Below are 5,661 nucleotides of genomic sequence, written 5' to 3'. Positions count from 1 at the left end.
GCGCGCACGGTAAGGGGTGATTACACTTTAACTGGTGGCAACAGCTGTAGGCTCACACCCGTCTCCTGTTCGTAGGATGCCAAAAAGCTATGTAATAGCCTGGGGAAGTAGGGTATATGGGAGTGTAGCTGTGCGGTTACTAAGGGTGCTTGCTTAACCCTTTCTATTCGTGATGCCAGGGTGAGACTTCTGGCCTAGCTTGTCATTGAAAGTTGCGCAGATCCGTCCTGCTAGTCCGGCATCCACAAGAGAAGCAACCCAAGAGAGCGATAATTGGCTACAGCTCCCTTATATGGGCAGGGGCTGGACTTAAGCTCACTGGTCCATAACAACTGTCAATCTTCTGTACAGAGAGTTATGGGTAAACATGTGACCCAAGGACCTCCAAAGGTCCTCCAACATACCATAGAGGAATTAATATGTCACATGACCTAAGGTCTTGCGATGCTAACAAGGTAAGTAGACTAATATACACTATATGAAATATACATATTATTAAATATATACATAATAGCATTATGAAATTAGAAAAGGAGGAGGCGACTAGGGGCTGTCCCACCTGAGGGACCCTACCTGAACGTAGTAACTCTGACTTTGGGGACCACCATACAAGGTACGGTATGCAATACGGTACCGGGACACCACAGATACATCTAGATTGCACTGCTGTATAAGAGACCCAGGGTTAAAGGGGTACTCCGCTCCTAGACATCTTATCTCTGATTTTTTTTTTATCTTTATTTTCAACAACATATTCCGTCCATATACATAAAGACATTAAAAGCATAGGGTAGTGGTCTCCAACCTGCGGACCTCCAGATGTTGCAAAACTACAACTCCCAGCATGCCCGGACAGCCTTTGGCTGTCCGGGCATGCTGGGAGTTGTAGTTTTGCAACATCTGGAGGTCCGCAGGTTGGAGACCACTGGCCTAGGGGATAAGATGTCTTATCTTGGGGGTCCTGCCGCTGGGAATCCCCGCGATCTCTCATGCAGCACCTCGTGTCATTGCTGCACGGAGCGAACTTCGCTCTGTGCCTGATGACGGGTGATACAGGGGCCCGGAGCATCGTGGCATCATAGCCCCGCCCCTCGTGATGTCATAGACTTGTATTGAGAGGGCAGCAGATGATACGAGGTGCTGCATGAGAGATGGCGGAGGGTCCCAGCGGCGGGACCCCCACGATCAGACATCTTATCCCCTATCCTTTGGGTAGGGGATACGATGTCTGGGAGTGGAGTACCCCTTTAATGCCAGGCATCACTGATCGGGCCGATGCCCAGCATTAAAGGGGTACTCCGGTGAAAACCTTTTTTCTTTTAAATCAACTGGTGGCAGAAAGTTAAACATATTTGTAAATTACTTCTATTAAAAAAACGTAATCCTTCCTGTACTTATTAGCTGCTGAATACTACAGAGGAAATTCTTTTCTTATTGGAATGCTCTCTGATGACATCACGAGCACAGTTCCCTCTGCTGACATTATTATTACAATAATAACGCTTTATTTATTGTTGTCCTCAGTGGGATTTGAACCCAAGTCCCCAGCACTGCAAGGCAGCAGTGCTAACCACTGAGCCACCCTTAGCATACACCTGTTATGCACGGTTGCTAAAATGGACAGAGATGTCAGCAGAGAGCACTGTGCTCGTGATGTCATCAGTGTTCCAAAAAGAAAGGAATTTCCTCTGTAGCATTCAGCAGCTAATAAGTCCTGGAAGGATTAAGATTTTTTAATAGAAGTAACTTACAAATATGTTTAACTTTCTGCCACCAGTTGATTTAAAAGAAAAAAGGTTTTCACCGGAGTACCCCTTTAACCCCTTCCCGACCTATGACATACCTGTACGTCATGGGTGGCAAGGTGTTCCCGACCCATGACATACAGGTACGTCATGAAAATTTTTGCCGCTACTCGCGGCATCCCGCAGCGCCCGGTAAGATGGTGGCTATCACTGATAGCAGCCATCTTACCATGCGACCACGGGGGGTTTCATCCCCCCCCCCCCAGCGATCGCTGCTATCAGCTGGTCAAATCTGACTAGCTGATAGCAGCGTTTCGCTATGAAAATACTTAGCAGCGCGGTGTGAGAGTCCGGATCACGGGGATCGGGACACACACCGCTCTGCTAAGTGTCCCTGACCCGTCCCCCGGCGTCACTTACCCGTCCGAGCGGTGTCCCGAGCGGTCCCGGCGCGAGCGGATTCCTCCAGGCGGTCCCGGCTGCGCTGCGTCCCGGCGGTGAGTTTGCAGCAGCAGGGCGGCATCTTCATTGGCAGCAGTGAGATCGCCGTAAAGCGATCTCGCTGCCTCTGGGAGTTTCAAAACTGCAACTCCCAGCATGCCCAGACAGCCTTTGGCTTTCTGGGCATGCTGGGAGTTGTAGTTTTGCAACATCTGGAGGTCCACAGTTTGGAGACCACTGTATAATGGTCTCCAATCTGTGCTCTTCCAGATGTTGCAAAACTACAACTCCCAGTATGCACTGACTGTCCAGGCATGCTGGGAGTTGTAGTTCTCTAACATCTGGAAGAGCACAGATTGGAGACCATTATACAGTGGTCTCCAAACTGTGGACCTCCAGATGTTGCAAAATTACAACTCCCAGCATGCCCAGACTGCCCAAGCATGCTGGAAGTTGTAGTTCGGCAACATCTGATCCTTCAGATATTGCCGAACTACAACTTCCAGCATGCCTGGGCAGTCTGGGCATGCCGGGAGTTGTAGTTTTGCAACAACTGGAGGCACACTAGTGGGGAAACATTGTCCGTTTCCTACCTCAGTGCCTCCAGCTGTTGCAATTGTTGCAAAACTATAACTCCCAGCCTGCACTGACAGACCATGCATGCTGGGAGTTGTAGTTTTGCAACAGCTGGAGGCACACTGGTTTGGAAACACTAAGTTTGGTTGCAAAACACTTGAAAGTTTATTACTTAACTTAGTGTTTCCAAACCAGCGTTCCTCCAGCTGTTGCAAAACTACAACTCCCAGCATGCACGGACAGCCAAAGGGCATGCTCGGAGTTTGCAACAGCTGGATGTTTGCCCCCTCCCCCCAATGTGAATGTACAGGGTACACTCACATGGGTGGAGGTTTACAGTGAGTGCTGCAAGTTTGAGATGGCGCAAATTTTGCGCTGCAGCTCAAACTTCCAGCGGCAAACTTGCTGTGAACCTCTGCCCGTGTGACTGTACCCTAAAAACACTACACTAACACTAACCTAAAATAAAAAGTAAAAAACACTACATATACACATACCCCTACACAGCCCCCCTCCCCCCAAAAAATGAAAAACGTCTGGTACGCTACTGTTTCCAAAACGGAGCCTCCAGCTGTTGCAAAATAACAACTCCCAGTATTGCCGCACAGCCATTGACTGTCCAAGCATGCTGGGAGTTTTGCAACAGCTGGAGGCACCCTGTTTGGGAATCATTGGCATAGAATACCCCTATGTCCACCCCTATGCAAATCCCTAATTCAGGCCTCAAATGCGCATGGCGCTCTCTCACTTTGGAGCCCTGTCGTATTTCAGGGCAACAGTTTTGGGACACATATGGGGCATCGCCGTACTCGGGAGAAATTGCCTAACAAATTTTGGGGGGCTTTTTCTTCTTTAACCCCTTATGAAAAGGTGAAGTTGGGGTCTACACCAGCATGTTAGTGTAAAAAAATAATTTTTTTACACTGACATGCTGGTGCTGCCCTATACTTTTCATTTTCACAAGAGGTAAAAGGGAAAAAAGACCCTCTAAATTTGTAATGCAATTTCTCCCGAGTACGGAGATACCCCATATGTGGGCACAAAGTGCTCTGGGGGCGCACAACAAGGCCCAGAAGGGAGAGTGCGCCATGTACATTTGAGGTGATTTGCACAGGGGTGGCTGATTGTTACAGCAGTTCTGACAAACCCAAAACAATAAATACCCACATGTGACCCCATTTTGAAAACTACACCCCTCACGGAATGTAATAAGGGGTGCAGTGAGCATTTACACCCCACTGGCGTATGACAGATCTTTGGAACAGTGGTCTGTGAAAATGAAAAATAAAATTTTTGATTTGCACAGTCCACTGTTTCAAATATCTGTCAAACGCCAGTGGGGTGTAAATGCTCACTGCACCCCTTATTAAATTCCAAGAGGGGTGTAGTTTCCAAAATGGGGTCACATGTGGGGGGGTCCACTGTTCTGGCACCATAGGGGCTTCCTAAATGGGACATGCCCCCCAAAAACCCTTTCAGAAAAACTCACTCTCCAAAATCCCATTGTCGCTCCTTCCCTTCTGAGCCCTCTACTGCGCCCGCCGAACACTTTAAATAGACATATGAGGTATTTCCTTACTCGAGAGAAATTGGGTTACAAATTTTAGGGTGATTTCTCTCCTTTTACCCCTTGTAAAAATTCAAAAATTGGGTCTACAAGAACATGCGAGTGTAAAAAATGAAGATTTAGAATTTTCTCCTTCACTTTGCTGCTATTCCTGTGAAACACCTAAAGGGTTAAAACACTTACTGAATGTCATTTTGAATACTTTGGGGGGGTGCAGTTTTTATAATGGGGTCATTTATGGGGTATTTCTAATATGAAGACCCTTAAAATCCACTTCCAACCTGAACTGGGCCCTGAAAAATTACGATTTTGAAAATCTTGAGAAAAATTGGAAAATTGCTGCGGAACTTTGAACCCTCTGATGTCTCCAAAAGTAAAAACTTGTCAATTTTTTTGATGCAAACACAAAGTAGACATATTGTATATGTGAATCAATATGTAATTTATTTGGAATGTCCATTTTCCTTTCAAGCAGAGACTTTCAAAGTTAGAAAAATGCTAAATTTTCAAAATCTTCATGAAATTTTTAGATTTTTTTTTACCAAGAAATGATACAAATATCAGTGAAATTTTACCAATAACATAAAGTAGAATATGTCATGAAAAAACTCGGAATCAGAATTAAAAGCATTCCAAAGTTATTCATGTTTAAAGTGACAGTGGTCAGATTTTCAAAAAATGCCCAGGTCCTGAAGGTGAAAATGGGCTGGGTCATGAAGGGGTTAAACATGCATATATATACACTAAATAAACTTTTTTGCCTTTGCATTATTATCTGCGAAACACATTCATCATTTCTTAACACATTTATTGTACATATACACACACTTTTATTTGTATCTCCGTCTTATAATTGTCGGTCAGCTTTGATGGGTAGTTGAGTTCTACTTCGTACAGTTTATTTGTATAGCTGATATGTGCGCGTCATCAGGTTCATTATTCCATGTATTATTATACGCATGCGCATATACTATGTACGATTCCGTATGGTGGCTGGCGTAGGGATGATGCGTTTCACCATGCGTATCATTATACGCATGCGCCTGCACACTGGACATATGTGATGCGTACCAACATACGCATGCGCCTCCATGTACTTCCTTTAATATGTGTGCGAATGGAAACTGTGCTCTGGTGTATCTTATTTAATGCGTGTGCGTATGAGAATTGGCGCATGCGCCTGACATTTACCATTATTTTGTATGCGCTTTCTTTGATCATGTTATCTGGAGCGGATGTGACGTCTATGTAGGGACCGGAAACGATCGCGGCGTCTCACTGCGGCTCACGTGTTTGGTGTAGTACTCATCTGCAAGGTATTTCTGGAATTAT

Source organism: Hyla sarda, unplaced genomic scaffold, assembly GCF_029499605.1.
Source record: "Hyla sarda isolate aHylSar1 unplaced genomic scaffold, aHylSar1.hap1 scaffold_166, whole genome shotgun sequence".
In the NCBI taxonomy this organism is placed as follows: Eukaryota; Metazoa; Chordata; class Amphibia; order Anura; family Hylidae; genus Hyla; species Hyla sarda.
This window is presented reverse-complemented; position numbering follows the sequence as displayed.